This window comes from Eschrichtius robustus, chromosome 12, assembly GCF_028021215.1.
Source record: "Eschrichtius robustus isolate mEscRob2 chromosome 12, mEscRob2.pri, whole genome shotgun sequence".
NCBI lineage: Eukaryota > Metazoa > Chordata > Mammalia > Artiodactyla > Eschrichtiidae > Eschrichtius > Eschrichtius robustus.
In genome coordinates, this window is record NC_090835.1 from 88,745,633 (window position 1) to 88,766,801 (window position 21,169).

General features: G+C 42.2%; 1 protein-coding gene across 2 annotated transcripts in view; it reads left to right on the forward strand.

Annotated features, from left to right (window-relative positions):
* RIPOR2 (RHO family interacting cell polarization regulator 2) overlaps positions 1–21,169 on the forward strand; it is a 206,947-nt gene that overhangs the window by 98,822 nt on the left and 86,956 nt on the right. The gene's annotated exons all lie outside the window — the stretch shown is intronic.

The following is a 21,169-nucleotide window of genomic DNA, read 5'->3' on the forward strand; positions in this document are numbered from 1 at the left end:
GCTTTTTTTTTTTTTTTTTATAAATTTATTATTTATTTATTTATGGCTGTGTTGGGTCTTCGTTTCTGTGCGAGGGCTTTCTCTAGTTGTGGCAAGCGGGGGCCACTCTTCATCGCAGTGCGCGGGCCTCTCACTATCGCGGCCTCTGTTATTGCGGAGCACAGGCTCCAGACGCGCAGGCTCAGTAATTGTGGCTCCTGGGCTTAGTTGCCCCGCGGCATGTGGGATCTTCCCAGACCAGGGCTCGAACCCGTGTCCCTGCATTGGCCGACAGATTCTCAACCACTGCGCCACCAGGGAAGCCCTACTTTGCTTAGCTTTGACACTGTTGGAAACTGTGGCCCGGCTTGGGTAAGGGACTTGAGGACTTTGAAAGCATCCTGGATGGGATGGCACCCCAGAAGTACACTGCAAAACCCGGGACAAGGGAACTGAATGGTTCCTCCAAATAAAATTTTGTTTAAAAAGTCATGACCAAAGGTTTAGTTTAGGGTAGAAAATAGTACTGACATTTCCCCTTGTCCCTCTTCTGTGCTGTCTTGTCTAACACCTTAAGGAAGGAAGTCTGTCTCCGTGCTCAGCACACAGCAGGACTGCAGGGCAGCAGTTGGACAGATGGGCCGGGGATGGTGCCCCACGGTGCCATATTGCTTTGCTCTGCACTACCCACCTCTCCTTCTTTTCTCTCTCTGCCTTTGGGTCTTGCCCTCTCCACTCTTCCGTGGACTTATTTGGCACCCCAACTCTCTCTCGGTTGCCTTTCCCTTTTCCTCTTCTTCCAGGCTGGGAGGCAGCAGCCATGCTAGCTTCTGACGTCAACTGCACCGCTTAGGTTTCCCCAGGTAGACCGGTGTTGTGGGATTTGACTGTAAGGGTTGCAATTTGAAATGGCTAATCTTGTAATCTACAGATGCCTTGTAATCAAATGCTGCCTATGAGGCTGGGCTGTAGGCAAGAGCTTTTCAAGAATTTGGAACTGTCTAAAGAAATGGTAATCTGGACTCGGGACCTCATAAACTCGGTGGTTTCCGCAAGAACCATAGCTGGTAGTTTTTTAAAAACTCTTATCAAGTAATTTTTTAAAGGAGCTCTAGTAAAATTTTTTGCAGTTACCCAAGTAGTACAAGTTCACTGAAGACAAATGAAAGAGTATAGCATAGTAAGAATCCCTTGTAATCTAGTCATTTAGGAGGTAACCATTACTGATGTCTGTCTTCACATTACTTTGTTGTAGCCTCAGAAATTTTTAAAACCATAATTTGGGTTTTTATCACAATTTCAACCAGCTTAAAGAATATCTCCCCCAGCTTCCTCACTGTTTGGCATGTTCTCAAGCTGTTGCTCTACTTGGATGACAGGTAGAGCCACTCTGACTCGAAGTTTGATCTTAGGCTCCATTCCTCAGCTTTCACTTCTACTTAAAGATGTTTTCTCTGTGTATACATACTTAGTTACTCCCTTCAGGAATTAGAACATGTTTACAACGAGGAAAATAAGCCTAAATGGGACAATTTGGTAATTATCTACCCAACCTCCAAAACGCCAGGCCACATTTCTTTCCCCCAAAGGGATTTTTCTCTTTTACCAATGGCTACAGTGCTAAAGAGTGCCACCTGTAGACAGATAGGTGAGCGGCCCCACTCTGAGGGAAAGAATTAAGACCTCAGCAAAGCAGGGCTTGATGAGTAAGATCTCTCTCTTGCGCATTCATGATTATCAAGGTGATTATTTCAACCTCAACAGCACGGTAAAGAGTCAAGTTGGGAGTCAGACAAGATTCCGATTCAAATTCTCATTTTGCTTCATATTACCTATGTGATTTAAGCAAGGTAATGGCTAAACTAAACCTGTTTCTTCAGTGGTGAGATGGGACAATAATACCTATTGGGTTGTACAGAGTATCTTCATAATAGATTCATAACATTTGCGTTGTACTTCACAGGTGATATGCTTTGTACTTTCCAGACTGATTATCTCATTTAACTTAATCTCTAAAGATTAGAGAGAGAATCCTTGCAAGTCCAACATCCAGCGTATTTGTATTCAGTTTTCAGAGTCATGGATCATGTTTGCCTATTTATGTGAAAGCTTGTCCGGGTAGTTCCTTCATTTTAAGTAAGCTCCCTGCAGGGTAATAGTCAAGAGCTTCCTCTCCAGACTTGCACTGCCTGGGCTTTGCCACTTAATTCACTCTATGACTTTGAGCTGGTTACTTAATCTCTCTGTGTCTCAGTTGACTCACTTACAAATGGAGTACTAACTTCCTAGGATGGTGTGTGGATTAAATACTGTTACAGGGAAGGTGCTTAGAATAGTGCCTCAAACACGGTAAGCACTCAATAAATACTAATTCTGACTATGTATTCACAAAAATGGGTTCTTAGAATAGGTTAGAAAGCAATGTATAAAAGGAATTCTGCACAGAGTTTTTTCACATGTCTGGTTAACCTAGTATATTCAGAATAGGACTTATTACAGAAAATCAGTTTATAAACCACTTTTCAGATGTATGCCTGGGTGGAAACAGCACAGGACAAGTTGTCAGGAGCCTGGATTGTAGCCCTGCACCTGCTGTTATGTAGATGTAGGATCTTGGGCAAGTCACTTAATCTTGCTGAGCCTCATTTTTTACCTAAAACAAGAGTGTTGATTACACATTCTCTCAGATCTCATATGAAAAGCTCCAGCATTCTATTACTTCATCTTTTCTGCACAGTGGCATACATCTACCTAGAAGAGTTCAAGCTTGCTCTAGGTTTCCTCCATGCTTTTAGCTCACTTTAACATGCCTAAGAAAGCAGAAAGCTTTTGGTCCAGTGAGTTTCCTCTAACATAAAGGAAGGAAGATGCCTAGGAGCTTGTTACCAAGGCAACCATATTTCCTTGCAATGGACACATTTTTAAAGGACCCTTTCCCCCTAAAGAAAAACAAATCTAGAATTTAGGTCCATTTGGTTAAAAGTATATATAATCCATTTAGATTTATGGACCACATAAAGATCTGGGAAGAAAAAACTGAGTCATGCTCATAATATATTTTTTTAACTGCCTTTCTGAGATCCTGTTTGCTTCAGCTATTGTTTTCTGTGGTTAAAGAAAATGTTAAAGTTCACGAAATTAAGAAGCATTGGTGTGTAGCTTTGATCTTGTTCTAGGGGAGCATTGCATATGATTAGTGAGAGGGAGAGAGGGAGAGGGAGAGAGAGAAAAGCAGTCACCCACCTACCCACCAGAAACCCCAATATTTTATTCCTCTTTCTCTCCCTCCTTCCCCCACCCCCACCTCAGGTTGGCTTTCCAAATATCACTATGTATTTATTTATTTTTATATCACCATGCCATTTAGAAAATGGTTACTATCCAGTAGACTTTATTCCTTCTTGTGGGAATGATTGGTTTGATTCCCAAGCCATTGAAAAACCAGTCATTGGAATTAGAGGGCTCCTTTCCCATTGTTGTTTCAAACTTATCAAATTAAAGGGCTTTCATCTGTTTTGTCACTGTGCCTTCTTGACAGCCAGGCTGGTGTATGTTAGTAGAAATAGCTGGATGGATAATAATAGTAATGATAACTCTAACAATTATGATGGTGATAATAATAATAGAAAAAAAGTGTCACGCACAGTGGAGGCCCTTGGCCAGCTTTCAAGAACAGAATGGGATTCGTGTGTGGGAGGAAACAGTTCCCCAGGTGGTGGTCAGCCAGCAGGTTAGCAATCAGAAGTACTCCTTGGCACAAGTTAAAGTTGCAGTCCTTCTTTCCTTAGAACCACAAGCCCTCACTGCCTTTGTTTTCAGCAGTGCTCGGTAATCTGTGGTCAAGTGCAATGATTAGAAAAATAAAACTCCACGAGTTCACGGTCATGTGTGCAAAGTATTTCTCAGGCTTATATAGTCCCTGGACACTTACATGCCTTTTAAAATCTTGCTTCTAGAAAGACCACAGGAAACTGCAAAGCTTTGCCAGACCTTCGAATGTTCTGGTACAATGCAGCATAGCATAAGAATACTTCTCCTGTCCTGGATTACAGTATCTAGAAAAGTTGTTTCAAACTCCCCAAAGGAGAAGAACTCTCCCAGATAGAGAGAAACTCAAAGGGAAGTCCACTCGACCATTAGCTGCCTGTCACTCTTAAAGAGACTGACAGATGCTTGAAAAAAAATGCCACACGCTTTCGAACCAAACCTCTCTCCTTTCCCCAAGCCAAGTAAGTTAGCATTTGTTTCCCTTTCAATGGGATCTTCAGCTCAGAGAGAGCAAGAAAATTGCAGAAGTTTTAACAAAAAGAGAATTGTAAGTATAGAATAGATGCCCACTTTGTCTTTCTGTGTAAACTGCTTATGAAGCCAAGGTAGATTTTTTTAAATGGGTAAACAATTATGCAACCTGTTGTAATCTGGCACGTTTTGATATTTACTGAATTACATTTGCCCTTTCCAAAATTAAAAGAAAGAAGGAAGAAGAGATTAAATTAAGATTATGTACAAAACCAATAAATCCTGAAAGTTCAGACTGGTTAAGTCCATACCCTCTATGGAAAAAGTGTTGAGAAAGAGAACATAAAAGTGTATGTGCCTTGGCTAGAGAGAGTTGGACCTTTTTGTTTGATTATGCCACATTTTATAGCATGTAGATATAATAATTGTTATTTAGCTATGTTAGCCCTTTCTCAAAAACATCCATGTCTGGGGTTGTCAAGTGGACCCAAGTAATGGGATTGGAGAAGGGACAGGAAGAGGCTGCCTTAGTTTCCTGGGTTGAAAAAAGTTGGCCACTCTTTGCTTTCGCAATCTGCCGAGATTGCTTGGGTCGATTTCCATTCCTGGAATCCTGGATAAACGTTTTGGTTGGAAGTCGTTTTCCCTACTTTATTTGTCACAGGGTCTGGAGCAGACACAGACCTCCCCACAATATTTCATGCCTGTGTGACCTATGCCTTGGATTACTGCAAAACACTCCCTTCCCATAGATGTCTAGGAAGCTTGCTTTGGCTGGTGCCAAAGAGATGGTGTCATTTCAGGGGCACAAACTAAAATAGCACATTGCACTAAAGCTATGCAGGCTGTCTTAGCCACAAGTCCACCCCCCTGATTTATGGCCCCCAGTGACCTCAGGGTGACTTATTTAGATCAGGCCAAAGCCAAAAAGGGGCCCAGTATCACAAAGAAAGCATTTTAAATGCTTATTTAATATCTCTATAAGCAGCCAGTAAAGTCTTTTTAGGAATAGTATGAGACAGCCTGGAGTATATCTTCTATAGGACTTGAGTTGAAAACTACAAGTATATGCATACCCATTGTTTGTGTGGGGGGAAAAATAGTTAAAAAAAAAAAAAAAAAAAAGAAATGTGTAGTTGTTATGACCAAAGCAGTGAAATAAGTTGGGAGTATTGCCCTTGCTCTTTGATGGGAGTTACTTCACTTACTGAAGTCAACCTATTTATTAAAGAAATGTGATGTATCCCATTACCTATACCTCACATGTTTTACTGTGCTTAGCAAGTGTAGGCTTATTCCACTTCTCATTTATTTTTGGATGGCTAAATTTTGTCTGTTGATTGTTTACCAAACAGCTGTGATGTTTAATGAAAATGTTTGCAATTCAGTTGGTTTCAGGAGAGATTTTAAAGAAGGAAAAGGTATTAGTTGAGTCAAGTTGAAATGACTATTTCAAGTACCAGAAGAAGGGCAGAGAGGAAGAAAAAAAAAGATAGTGACTGGTCCTGTCAAGTAAAAATGGACAGAAGAAAATGAAACCACAATGCAGGGGCTGGTGGGATATTGAACATTCATGTACTTCCTTGACAGTAAGTTCCAGGCTGGATTGGGGGCTGGTTTCTGGGGTGCCTGAAATGTGGATATGCCTGGCCGACTAGGAGGGTGATGATTCCATACCATGTGTACACTGCAGAGTGAAGGGATTTGTCAAGAATCTGAAGTGTTTGATCCTTGTTGATAGACAAACCAGGTCGTTTGAGCTGAAAAACCACTTCACTTTGTGCTGTGTAGACAGAGTGTATCTCATCACTCATCAAGAATTTCCCTTCAAGAAAAACCACAATTTACTTGATCACTTTTAGATATTTTTAAGAGAAAGATTTTGACATATACGCTGGGATAACAATCAAAAGGCAGGTATAATGGCCAGCTTCACTCCAGAAGGCAAGTTAATGATAATTTATATTATCGTCATTCTTTCACGTGTGGACTTTCCATATCTTACGCTTTTTCATGCCTTAACTTGCTTAACAGAGGCTTCAGGCAGAAGACACTTGAAGATCAATGATGGATACAAGTAAAAAATTCTAGATGTTAATATATAAAAGCGAGGAAAATGTGACCTTTTGGCAGGGTGAGGTGTCTATTTTCCCAACTGAGGGAGAGAGAAAACACTGTGTCAAGCTTTGTAAAGATTGTCATTAATAGATAACCTAGTAAACAGAGAAAAGATCTTGAGGGTATGTCATCTCTGCTGTATTAGGAGGTTTAACCCTAGGAAATAATGATTTCTAAATAAAATAAAGAGAACTAAAAACAAGTTGCTGCCTTCTGGAAAGTGACGAGGTTATGGTGCCATCTTTTCACTGCAAATCTTTCCTTCTTAGTCTTTGGATCACTGGGAGTTAAAAGTTTAAATGTTTATACTGTACAACTCAAACAGCAATGGGGGACACCGGCTGGTCTCTTCTCCCTCTCGACGTCATTCTAAACTGCCCATTCAGTGTAAGAAGTGATGAGCCGAGAACCAGGAAGAAGATAACTTGACTTTCAGATCACAAATTGAGTCAGCTGGTTGAGCAATTGAAGATATTTTTTTTTTCTCTCTATGAATTGGCATTCAGGAAACTCTGAGAGGGAGTAAATATGAAAACATGTTCTATGGTGGGATTTTCCTTCCTATTTATAACAGCACAACGAACTGATAGAATGGCATTTGAAGAAAAGTGTGTCAAAGAATCAAATATGCAGATAGGATTTGTAGAAGGCACTTTTAACCACTTTCAGATAAATTTTATGACTGAAATATTACAAAAAACAGTCTCTTCTCCTTCAACTTCTGGTTTATATGTTCAGGGTTACCAAGGATGTCTTTGAGGTGGGGCATGCCTCAGCCCGCTATTAATCTCCATTAGCATCTCTAAAGAATAAAAAATAAATTAGAATTTGAAGTCTTAATATAAAGCATGATAAAAAGCTTTTTCAGAAAACATTGCTATTTTGAATGATTTGAACTCTATAATCTGAGTAAAAACTCATATGCTTACGCTGCAAACAGTTTCCAGTGGAGGACAGACCCCTTTTCTGGCCATATTGCTGTACTAAGTACTTGGCATCCAAAAATTCTAGAGCCACCCATGTTTGTAAATCTTTGATTTTTTTTTTTTTTTTTTTTTTACCATTCAGACTTCCAAACTGAGGGAAGATAGCATAGCTGAAAGAGCAAAATATTTGGACTCAAAAGACCTAATTCAACTTACTAGTAGCTTGACTTTAGGCAAGTTTCCTAACCCTTCAGAATCTTCACTTTCCTTCTTCCACTTGGAGATAATGATAATTATGGTGGTGGTGATGGTGATGATGTGATGGGGTGATGATGTGTGGTGGGGTGGTGATGATGGTGATGTGATAAAGATGGTGGCGGTGGTGGTGGTCACCTCCCCCCCAGACTGCTTGAAGTTAAAGGAGATAATGTATGCGATAATGAAAAACCAGTAAGGACTTACTACATAAATGTCAGTGATTTTTTTAATTGTGATTTTCTCAGCTGTCCCAGTCTCCCAAGTCTATACAATTCTCCTCTTCTACTCTTGGCCTGTGATTAACAAAGACACAAGCTGATGAGAGCAGAGCTATTGAGACTGCTCACTTCAGATGCTTTCCTGGGAATATAGAGGTGCGTCTGGCTCATGAATTAACAAGCCTGGCTGCTATCCAACCTCCACCATTTGACCAAGGCAGGACTCAGAATAACCCCTTCACTTGGCACAAAATAAATTTGTGATTTCTTACCTTTTTTTTTTTTTGCTTTAATCAATCTGGTCTCCCTCTGAAAATCCTTTGAGTATTAAAGAGTGATATAAGCTATGGCAGTTTTCTTGTGGAGAGAGTCCCCTTTGCCTTGGTCAGGAATGCTGGAGGTGAAGAATCGTACCTTTAACAGTATCTTTAACAATACACAGGCCCTTTCTCCTGGGTAAATATTTACTTGGGGTAAACACACCACAGTTACTGCGTCTGCATGCCGCTTTACAGAGTACTTTTTAAAAAGTAATTTGATAAAGGCTGGGCTCTCTATATTTGTTAAACCATTTCTAATTTAAAGATCACACTTATTGAAACTTGAGTTATACATATGTTAATGGCATTTTAGGACAGTAATTAAGATTTTTTTGAAAAAATTTATTTATTTATTTATTTATTTTTGGCTGTGTTGGGTCTTCGTTTCTGTGCGAGGGCTTTCTCTAGTTGCGGCAAGCGGGGGCCACTCTTCATCGCGGTGCGCGGGCCTTTCACTGTCGCGGCCTCTCTTGTTGCGGAGCACAGGCTCCAGACGCGCAGGCTCAGTAGTTGTGGCTCACGGGCTTGGTTGCTCCGCGGCATGTGGGATCTTCCCAGACCAGGGCTCGAACCCGTGTCCCCTGGATTAGCAGGCAGATTCTCTGCCCCACCAGGGAAGCCCAGTAATTAAGATTTTAAACAAAGCCTCTACAACGTTTCCTCTAGTGGTGTTTTGCTTTGTTTTCACTTCCATTGCTTTTTAAAATATTTTCAGTGGTAAAACCTCCTGGAGAAATCATGGTAATCTGTTTATGTAGATTTGTGTGTAAATATATTAATGTGCACATGTGTTTACAGGAGGACAAACGTTAGTTCAGTTGTTTAATAATAATACTTCATGGGACACAGAGCGAGTTAATGGGATCTACCCGCTGTGAACTAATCACCAAATCTTTATTGAGCACCACTCAATAAAAGTTAGGACTAGGGCACATAACTGGTCAGGCTGGAAATGGTCCCAGCTGTAGGAGGGGAGACTGGGGAGGGTCAACCCAGGTCCTCCCCACTCCTGGAAGGACAACTGCTGCTGGGTCAGAAGCATCGTCTTCTGTATGAGAAAAGACAACACATCTTGTCATTTACACCATGGACTAGAGTGCAGAGGACAGAAAAAAGCCCTGCGTGTCTTCCTAACATTAATGATACACCAAAAAGACAGATGTCTGTGCCTTTATAAGCTACCAGGCAATATTGAAAGCTGCACATAGTGAGTCAGTAGCTCATTACCCACCTCTTGGCCTGGGCAGGAGATGGCAAAGCTGCAGGCCAGACCCAGCCCACTGCCTGTTTCTGTACCGCCTGCCATAAATGGTTTTTACAAAAAGACGGACATTTACAATCGATTTGATGATAGGGAACATTCACCTTGAACTTCAGTTAAGCAAGGTGTTATCCCAAAGAAAAAGAATTCCATTCTTCTCCTTAGTAGACTGGTGTTATTAAAAAAAAAAAAAAAGCTCAATTATTAATTATTATATTTTGAATTTTGTCCATAAAAAATGTGAAAGTTTGTTTTCTCCCTTGTTATATGTAAGTATACAATTTCCTCATTTTTTACCTCTTGGCCCCAAAGCCTAAAATATTTACTATCTGACTCTTTACAGAAGAAGCCTGCTGACCCCTGGTTTAGGTCATCAAGTTCCATCATTTTGCCTCTTAAGGTTATTGAGAGTTTCTTAACCATCTCTCCCACTAGCTCTTCCCCTTTTCATGTCTGGTGAGAGGGTCCTATCATTTTAAAATTCCCATTTAAGAGAAGATTTATCCCCTCTTATTTTTATTTAAATATTATTTTTAAGAGAACACATGTCCCCATATTACATTGCTCTGTAACACCAACTGGTAGGATGATGAAAAATTAACAAACAGTCCAAGACAAAACCAAAGACAGAATGCGCTGGGTGGGGAAGGGCAGAGAAGGCAGCATGATGTAAGGGGAGACACACAGGAGGACTAAGGCCCGGTTCTCCCAGCCCACCGATGAATGAGGTGAAAGAAGGTGGCGCACAGGAGGTGTCCAGGGTCCTTCCCACTTACTCCTCTGCATGACTTCAAGGCACTCTCCTCCTCATTTGACTCTTTGGGTTCTTTGTCCCCGAGATCTGAAACCCTTGGACCTCCTTGCAAGAGACGACTGATGCACGAACATGACTCAATGCCGTCTTCTTGGCTTTTCCACACACACACCACTCCAAGTCTCCCAATTCATCAAAAAGTGACAGTGCCAACCTTGGGGGCATCTTTCAAAGAAACCACAAATTGGAAATATATCCCCTTTACGTTAGGAGATTACAAGGGATTAGCAGAGCTTTGATCATCCCCAAAACAGTGCTGGCTCTTGCCCACTGCCCTCTGTCTGTAGGGCAGACCCGCGGATGTCCACTCAGCCTGCATGTTAATTCAAGGACAAGGAAGCCGTTTCAAAACAGTCACGAAGGAAAGAGCGAAAAGCACCACCACACACACCCTCGCTCGTTCAGTGGGGGCCACTCGGCTCCTGGTTGCTAAGCATTGGAAGGAGCTGGAATGTTTAGCACTATTAGGCATCTCTGAGCAGTTCTAACTTGCTGGAGGGGAAAAATATCTTACTATAAAAAGAGTTCAGGAGCCATTGTACACTGTTGGTGAGACTATAAAATGATGCAGCCACTATGGAAAACAGGTGCAGTTCCTCAAAAAATTAAAAGTTATAATTAATTCTTTAACATATGATCTAGCAATCCCACTTCTGGGCATATACACAAAAGAACTGAAAGCAAGGTCTTGAAGAGATATTTGTACATATGTTCACAGCAGCATTATTCACAATAGTCGAAAGGTAGAAACAACACAAGTATCCATCAACAGATGAATGGGTCAACAAAATATGGTCTATACATGCAATGGAATATTATTCAGCCTTAAAAAGGAAGGAAATTCTGACACATGGTATAACATGGATGAAACCTGAGGACATTAAGCTAGGTGAAATAAGCCAGACACATCACTGTATGATTTCATGTATCTGAGGTGTGTAGAGGGTCAAATTCATAGAGACAGAAAATGTCAGGGTGACTGCCAGGCAGTAGGCAGAGGGGGAAATGGGGAGCTGTTGTTTAATGGGTCTAGCTTCAGTTTTCAGTGTTACAAGATGAAAAGTGTCCTGGAGATTGGTTGCACAGCAGTGTGAATGTACTTAATGCTACTAAACTGTAGACTTAAAAATGATTAAGGTGGTAAATCTTACATTACATGTATTATATCTACATACGTATATAACATATATATATTTCCACATTTTAAAAAAAAGAGTTAGGAATGGGTACACCAAAAAAACAAAACAAACCAAAACAGGAAAGAGCCAGGCAGTTCCTGGAAGTCTGCAAAAAGGTTGCTTTTTCTTGAGCCATGTAAACTTAACAACAGGGAACTGAATACCCAGGTGAGATAGAATTGGTCCCAGGGAGCTGATTCTGCCTAGGGCTGGGCATATCTGACACGCTCTTAGAAAGACTGTTTTCTCCATAGCAGGATGTGTAAGAATGAGGTCTGGGAATTTTTTCTACCAATGTCTGCCTAGCTGGGAATCAGTTTTAGAATCTCTGCATAAATATTTTGGGATTAGCACTTACCGAGGCTCCTCTAGAAAGGAGTAGCATAATTAGCAGATGCAGCCCCTCAGGAGCTTATGAACTATATAGGAATAGAAGATGTATTTTTTTCATTCATTAAAGACTATCTGTTGATAGTCTACCATGTGCTAGATTCAGTTCTACTCGGCTCTAGAGGCTTGAAGGGACCGCAGGACCGACTTGGATATCAGGAGAATGTTCCAGGGAGAGTCGGGAGGCCAGTGTGGCTGCAGCACAATGTGAGCACGGCCAAGAGCAGTAGAAGCTGCAATCCTAGAGGTTTCTGTTAGGAGGGAGCGGGTCCAGCTCTTGCAAGCCTTACAGGCCATTGCAAGCATTTGGGGTTTGCTCTATGGGAGATGCGGGGCCATTGGTGAATGTTGAGCAGAGTGACATAATCTGATTTGCCTTTCAAAAGGATCATTCTGACTACTGTCTGGAAAATTAAAATGGGGGCATAAAGGGCAAAAGCAGGGAAGCCAGTTAGGAGAGGATGGCAACAGTCCAGGAGAGAATTGGTGGGGAACTTAGCAGGCCTGATACTGATTGGATTCTGGAGGTAAGGAGGGAAGTGTTACCACGGATGTCTCCACGACTCTGGCGCAAGCATCTGGAAGGACGCTGCTGCTCTTTACTGAGATGAGGAAGGCTGCTGGAGAAGCAGGCTTGCAGTGGGGAAGTGTGGCCATGATGGGGAAGCGGGAGTCCACTTTGGGATAGTTTAGATATAAATAGTGGATGACTTCATGAAGTCCCACTCCAAGTACCCAGAATAGTGGGCACTAGGAAATGTCTGTTGAAATGTTGATGATAAAGCAGCATATGCATAAATGAGAATTATTCATAGATTTATCTCTAGCTTATGGGGATTGGGCTATATAACCTATATGGGCTGTTCCATAAAACCAGGAGTTGGAGAATGCAATACAAACTGTGCATAAACACTTAAAGGAAATTAAAGGAAAGATCAGGGGAAGGGGTGGATCATCTGGGCAGGCTTCTTCTTTTTTTTTTTTAATAAATTTATTTATTTTATTTATATTTATTTTTGGCTGTGTTGGGTCTTCGTTGCTGTGTGCGGGCTTTCTCTAGTTGCAGCGAGCGGGGGCTACTCTTTGTTGCGGTGCGCAGGCTTCTTGTTGCGGTGGAGCACAGCTTCAGCAGTTGTGGCTCACAGGCTCTAGAGCACAGGCTCAGTAGTTGTGGCACACGGGCTTAGTTGTTCTGCAGCATGTGGTATCTTCCCGGACCAGGGCTCGAACCGTGTCCCCTGCATTGGCAGGCGGATTCTTAACCACTGCGCCACCAGGGAAGCCCTGGGCAGCCTTCTTGAAGGTGAATATTTGAAGGAGAGCACTTAACATCCTTAGGAGCGCTGTTCTGATATATAGAATAATTGTGGAAATGCAGCCATGAACTTTCCATCTTCACGTGGCCTCTCTGCTTTTGGTGCTATGCTCACCACGTTAAAATGCTTGCATCTTGGGCAGGAATAAAGAAGTAGACATAGAGAATGGACTTGATGACATGGAGTGGGAGGGCAAAGCTGGGACGAAGTGAGAGTAACATCAATATATATACATTACCGAATGTAAAATAGTTGGCTGGTGGGAAGCAGCAACATAGCACAGGGAGATCGGCTTGGTGCTTTGAGATGACCTAGAGGGGTGGGATATGGAGGATGGGAGGGCGGCTCAAGAGGGAGGGGATATGGGGATATATGTATGCATATGGCTGATTCACTTTGTCGTGCAACAGAAACTAACACGGTATTGTGAAGCAATTATATTCCAATAAAGTTCTATTAAAAAAAAAATTGCTTGCATCTCTTGCCCTTTTGCTCCAAGGCTGTACATCCATAGCCTCTCAGCTGAAAGAGACCTCTTTAGAGGTTTTTATTCTTATTCTCCTAATAGAAGGCAGGCGAGGGGTCAATCCCATTGCTAAACTCCCTGCCTTTTTTCCCTTCCCCAAGGAGCTTTATCAGCCTCCCTCAGTCACGTATCCATTTAACAGTCAAGAGCTAGCAATCAGCACATTTGCTTGCTTGTATTTTAACTCAAATCCCATGAACTTTGTCTTCAGTCACCTTACTTTACTCTAATCCCAGGGGGAAATTGTTCTTCCTCCTGTAAGATAGTCTTTCGTATCCTTGAAAACCATTAAAAGAACATATTAACACGCCAGTAATTCTCCAGACCTTACAATAGCCAGTCAAATATTTGTATTCCACCAGGCACTTGAGTTGAATCGTATATCTATGCCAACAAGAGGGCAAGTGTATCCTGAGTGCCGAAGAGGCCCAAATGTCTGTGAATTAGGATCTGAAATGCAGGGGCACACGCCCCACAGCTGTTGAACTTGAATTCCTCTTTGAATGCGGCACCCAGGGCTGAGAGGCACTTCTCAGAGAGGCCTGTGTGTGTTCGCTCTTCTAAAACCTGCCCTTGCCCAGTGCTTACATCCTCATTCCGACCCGGCTGCCGTCTTGGGCGCAGAGAACAAACGAGAGCAGGTGTTCAGATTTATCTTCCTCAAGCAGCCCCTTGAGGCTCGTTGAGGACGGGTCATTGAAGGAAGAGGCTGACATATAGCCTTCCAGCCCACAACTCTCGTGCCTGCCAGCAGACAGCTGTTCCAGATGCTTCCTGCTGCTGCTCGTGAAAACATAACTGCGATTCAATGAAAGATATTTAATAGGGGATTGCTTGGAGCAGCCCCTTACTTTGGAGATCGGCTGAAACCAAAGCACTTGGATCTGTTGCCATCCCTGTGAAATTTTCACCTCCAAGCAGCCTTAGTGCGAATGACCTATTTCGAACGTGACAGCCGATTACACTTGGGTGGCATGAATAATTTAATAGGTGTGAGAGCTCTGTCAATGCTGTGATATTACAGCAGCCTTGCCTGCCTGGCTAATTATGGAGGGTAACAGCGCCCTGTCCTGTTGTCACGGCTCCTATCCGAAGCTGCCAGGGACGTGGATTGTGTGTGAGCAGAGAAGGAAAGAGGGGAAGTGGGGCCAGGTCTCGTCCCTGCTACCAAAGAAGGCTTTGTGGGTTGAGCAAGCCTGGCTGCAGGAGTCAGATTTCCACTTTCACCTCTGCAAAGTGAAACTGTGCGGGGCCCACGGGGATGGAGCTTTGTATCCAGTATCCCGATTGTGCATAAAATGTATGTTAGTAGGGGGAGGCACCGGACGCTGAAGCTAGCAGGGATAGCTAATGGTTTCCAGGCCTCACAGAGGCGGCCCTGGCCTTTGAAACATGCAGCTGAACTCAAGGCCCAGGAGCAGGAATATGAGAGCAGCTGTGGAGAAGAGCGAACAGCCAGGAGGAACCTCTGTCATGGCTTCAGAATCTTTCCCTTGTGTTCTAAGGTACCTTGTTACTGCCTCCAGCTCTCTCTAGCTTTGCTTGAATGGTAGTGACGGCCGTTTAACCTCAGAGACCTGTTTCCGATGTGAATTGGACTCCAGAATAATGTCCATGAAGATGGTGAAGATTAACAACCAGTGACAAAGTGTTAAGTAAAATGGTTTCTGGGCCTGTAATTCCTCCTAAAATCACCTCCTGAAGTTAACGATCTCAATTTCGTAAGTTAGGGAGGGACCAAACTTCGAAAAGATTTGTGCATCGTTGGGGGACAGTAAGGAGGAAAGGAATTGAACGAGATTAACAACAGATCTTGCCTAAAATTGAAAGAGAAATGAAAATAATTAAAGGAGTTACTTAAGAAATATTTTAAAAATATGAATGACTGGATAAAAACAGATTTAATTTTTTTTTTCAATAATCAGTACACTATTGTTAATGTGCATCAGTCAGGGCAATGTCAGGAAACTGATAGCTCACATTAGAATAATTCCAAGAAGGTTTATTTACAAAGAGATGACTTACAGAGGTGTGGGTGGATTGTGGGGGAACCAGAGGGCAGAGAGAGGCCAACACCACCTGGCTCCAAAGGCTGGGAGAGGAAGAGGTTGCTAGAATCTGCAAGGAGAGAGAGCTGTGTAGAGAGGGCTGCCTTGAGGGGGTGGGGGGAGAGCAGTTGTCTTTTACGAAGGGGCACAGCCAGCCCAATGTGACCTCAGAGGGAGGAGCCAGGTAGTTAATATCCTCACCTCACTCCTTTACCTTTTTCCGATCTCCTGTTGGGGCTCCCCATTGGCCAAACCCTACTGGACATCACAGGGCAGTCGTTGATGTGGTCCCTACCTGGGGACCCCCAGGGCGGGAAGCAGGAGAGAGAAAGGTGGAGAATGGACAGGAAGGGGCCACGTGGGACAACCTGCAAGCCAGGGACTGCAGGGGGCCCGGGGACACAATATAAATAAATCACCTTGGAGAACCGTACAGACAAATCTCTTCTTTTATGTTTCCCCTAATAATGAGAGAAAAGGGAAGGGATTCATTATGAAGGAGAAGTCCCTTTTAGAACCTTAAAAAGAGTCTACATGTCAAGTACCTAGCACTGTGTTTACACGTGCATAGTGCTAGCTTCCAGTCACTTCTACATTCATTCTGCATTATTTTATACTTCTTTTAATATCTTTGTGCAATAATATTTGTTAAATTAGATTTATACTATTTACCTTCGGCCTTACCGGGTTCAGAGCTATAGGAATTTATAAAGTTAATATTCTACCAAAATGTTTGTCAGTCTAGAGCAGAGGTTCTCAGAATATAGTCTGAGAAGCCATCAAGTTTCCCAAGACTCTTTCAGGGGGTCCCCAAGGTCCTCAACAATTTTTAAAAATATAAGAGGGTTTAGTCTAGATTATGTTATATATATAAAGGTGGGTTTTTAAAAAATTGAAGTACAGTTGATATACAATATTATATAAGTTACAGGTGTACAATATAGTGGTTCACAATTTTTTAAGGTTATATTCCATTTATAGTTATTAAACATATTTGCTATATTCCCCATATTATATCCTTGTAGCTTATTTTATACCTAATAGTTTGTACCTTTTAACCCCCTTTCCCTATAATGTCCCTCCCCTTACCCTCCCCACTGGTAACCACTAGTTTGTTCTCTATATTGGTGAGTCTGCTTCTTTTTGTTATATTCACTAGTTTGTTGTGTTTTTTTTAGATTCCACATATAAGTGATATCATGCAGTATTTGTCTTTCTCTGTCTGATGTATTTCACTTAGCATAATGCCCTCCAAGTACATATACACATAAACATATGTGTGTGTATATATATATATATATATATGTGTGTGTGTGTGTGTGTTATATAAAATGGCTAGTCTAGATTATGTTATTGTGTAATGGGTCTTGAGACCAAAAAATTGGGAAGTGATTTTTATAGATGGTATTATTGCAGAAAATGACCTCTACATGTAATATAATAATAATGTGTGAGAAATCCAATCTCAGGTTGCTGGACAGAAGGGGATTGTTTGCTACATGTAAGACATGTTTTATTTCCTGTCAGCCTTGAACATTTTGCTGACTATCTTCCACCCATGCAACTTCCAGGTCACTTGGTGCAGAAGCTAGAAGTGGGGGTGAAGGCAGGGTTTAAGATTGGGATCATTTGCCTTAATGCATAGGCCTGATTTCAGCCCCCCTGGGACATCCACTCCTGGGACATACTAAAATGCTAAGGGTGTTGGCCCAACTAGTTTCCCATTGTGCAAGCAGATGCATGTGACAATGGTAAGAAAACAACAGCTTGAGATGTTTACTCCCTTGAGGACCTTATCATCAGTACCAGACGTGGGCAAAGGAAAATGGGGTTTTGCTCTCACCAGTTCAGAAAGCAGCAAGCAAGACCCAGCTGTCATTTGGCAGGTGGAAACATACTTCTGTAGGTACAGCTCTGATGTCAATAAATACAGGCTTGTTATGCACTTTTTCCAAGAGAAAAGGTGACAGAAGGCAGCAGGGGCACTGTATGCTCTCATTCCTAACGTAGTCAATATTCACTGACAATTCTCTACGCTCATTAATATAGAGGTTACAATCCTGTAAGTGGTACTAAGCATAGTTCCTGACATCAAGGAATTTATAAACTGATGAGGAGATGTGTACCAAATATTTATGACAGAAGGAAGGTGTGTGATAGGGTCTTATTCAGGGGACACACAAGGGACTTGCAGGAGGATGCAGGTAGGGTTTAGAGGGCCAAGAAGGCATTGGGAAGGAGGTAGTGTTTGAACAGGGCTTTATAGGCTAGACAGGGTTTTCAGAGACAAACATCAGAGGTAAAAGAAAAAGTGATGGGCAATTCTCAGCGGAAAATTTCCAGGCAGTGAAAATGGCCCGAGCAAAAAGGCAGAAGTAGGAAGTATCATAGGCAGAAGGAAGATATAGGAATATAAATGGATAGAGGTCCCTAGATATAACCAAATCTCTGGGACCTTCTGATCAGAGCATCTACTTCATTGCACAATGGCAGTGGGTCTTCAGACATGTTCTGAATTCTGCATTAAATATCTGATGCTCTAAATGAGGAAACTAAATTGGCTGCACTTTGGATGCTCTTCTGCTTTCTTCTAATGAATTATGCATTTACTAGGATTGATTGGTGGCGCAAAGAACAATCAGCCTGGCATTGCCAATTCTGTTCCCTAAACAAAAACTGGCTTTAAAAATGCCCATGAGAGAAAAACAGGATAAAATTCAGTTTTTAGAAGAGACCATTTTCAGTGCTGCTGAAGTTCAAACACCCTGTTTTATGGCACCAAAAATAATCACAGTTCCCATAGCACCCATAGTACTTCCTCTTTCATAACACCCACCTCAGTTATTTACCACTGTTCTCACCACCAGGCTCCCCGAGATGGGTTCCATGACTTTCCTATTTACCTCTGTGGCTCCTTCCCTTAGCAGAGTGCCTGGCACCTGAGTTGAAATAATAGCGTGTTGAAATAATAGCTATCATTTGTACCTAGGGATTTTTAAATTAAAATTGATACATGGGTGGGACAGGGGGAGGGGAACTTGTGTTAAGCTGTTACTCCTTTGGAGGGAATCTTTCTTTCCATTGGTGTTAAAGAGTGACAAACTCTCACACTAGCAGAGTTTTCTATAACATCCCCACCCCAATGCCTAACAAGCTCTGGCCTTCACTGTTTCCCTGGATGAGGTTTAAGGGCTTCACCAGGGAATCTCTGAATGCTTTGACCAGTGAAGTTTTTGAGGTAGATGAATTAGAGAACCTTCACCAGAAGTCAAATCAGCCAGAAACTTGATCTTGGACTTCCGGCTTCCAGAACTGTGAGAAAATACCTTTCTGTTGTTTAAGCCCCCCAGTCTGTGGTATTTTGTTATGGCACCCCTAGCAGACTAATATAGTGGGGAAATGGAAAGTCTGCTTCTCTCCAGGGGAGGTGTTAAACCCTGCTCCCACCCCCCAGATTTTTCCTAGGTAGCCTATTAGCTCTGATGCTAATCTGCAGTAGCTCTTATTTCTCCCAAGACTTTTCCTGCATATCTGTGCTTCTTTCCAGGCCTCTATCTCTAGAATGAGGTAAATGGAGAAATGTTTGGAACTATCCGACTCTACACAAATAGCTGTAATACAAGGTGGCAGGTGCCCAGCATCTCAGGAGATGTTAAGAGCTAAGACGTTATGAAAGTTCTGAAGTGAGAGGGCAGGGAATGGGGCAAGAGATCTGGGAAAAACAGATGCAAACTAGAGTACTGAAACTGGATCTTGATGAATAGATGTGGCTATTAGGAAATGGGTGAAGGCTACATGGATGGAGATAGGCTGGGGGGGGTGGCGGTGTTGACAAGGTAATAAAAAGATCGAGGTAAGAGTACAGGTGTGCTCCAGAATGGCAGAGTTATTCATCTTTCATTCAGTAAGTAGTTATTGAGCTCTTGTTCTCTGTGGGGATATGGTATATAAGACAGAAACAGTCTCTACCCTTACGATCTCACAGTCCAGTGAAAAAGAGACAAAGAACAACTAAAAAGGTAAAGAAAACCATTACAATTTACAATTGGTGCTATAAAAGGCACAGGGCATTCAAAAAGAATAACTGAGGGGAAGGATATACTTAAAGATGTGGGTGGTCAGGGAAGAACTCTCTTAGAAGTGACTTGGCGTGTTTAAGGAACTGAAAGAAGACCCTTGTGACCTGAGTCAGTAAACCTGAGCTTAGTAAGAGGGAAGCCAGAGGCATGAGTGAGGCTGGAAGGACTAGAAGGGATTGGCTCACCAGGGTCTTGTAAGCATTGGCATGGAGTTTGGATATTATTCTATAATAAATGTGGAATGAAGGCAGGGTTTTAAGCAGGAGAGTGACCGCAGCATAATTTTTATTTTTAAAGATTACTCTTTCTGTATTAGTTATCTATTGCTAGATAACAAATTGTCACAAATTCAGCTGTTTAAAACAACACATGCTTATCATTTCACAGTTTCTGTGGGTCAGGAGTCCAGGCACAGCTTAGCTTCAGGCTGCAATCAATGTGTCATCCAGGGCTGGGGTCTCATCTGAAGGTTGGACTGAGGACAGATCCACTTTCAAGCTAACATGATGATGGCGAGATTCAGTTTCTGTGGGCTACTGAACAGAGGACCTCAGTTCCTTGTCACATGAGCTTCTCCAACATGGCAGCTTGCTTTATCGCAGCCAACAAGGGACAGATTCAGCTAGCAAGATAGAAGTCAAAACCTTTTATAATCTAATCATGAAAGTGACATCTCAGCCCATTTGCCATATTCTATTGGTTAGAAGTAAGTCACTAGACTCACGCTCATGGGGAAGGGATTACACAAGGGTGTGAATACTAGGGGGTGGGAATCATTTAGGACCATCTTAAAGTTGGCGCGCCACAATGGAGAATGGATTCTAGGGAAGGGAAAACTGGAGGCAAGGAGATAAGCGATACAGGCTAGAGATGAAGGATCTCAGACAAGGGTGATGGCAGTAGAGCTGGAGAGAGTAACCAAGAATGAGAAGTGTCTTGGAGACAAAAGCAACAGGTTTTGTTGATGAATTGCGTGTGGGAGGTAAAGGAAAAAGAGGCATCAGTAACGACTTCTAGATTTCTGGCCCTCTAGCAACTGGTTGGATATTGGTGCTATTTATTTATTTTTTTAACTAAGATGGTTAAGTATAGGGGAGGACCAGGTTTGGTTTTTGGGGAGGAGAATCAAGAATTGGCCAGCAGGAAATTAACAGGAATTTTAGGTAGGTACTCAGATATCTGACCTTAGAGGAGAGTTCTGAGTTGGAATGTAAATCTGGGAATCTTTAGCACATGAACATGACTTAAAGCCATGAACTGAATGAGTTGATGAGGCCCCACTGTGGGGCCTTGAATACCCCTCTAAGCTGTTTATGTGCAGATCTTTCCTAGAACCCCATTTAGTCCTCTGTAAAGTGCCTCAATCTACCTTTAGAACTGCCTCTCTTTCACTTGCCCTAATTCTAACTATCTTTTAAGAAGAGTATCCAGGTTCCATCCTCTCTCTCCCGCTGGTTTTGCTTACTTAGGGGTGGGGGGGATGAGTGTATCATTTGACT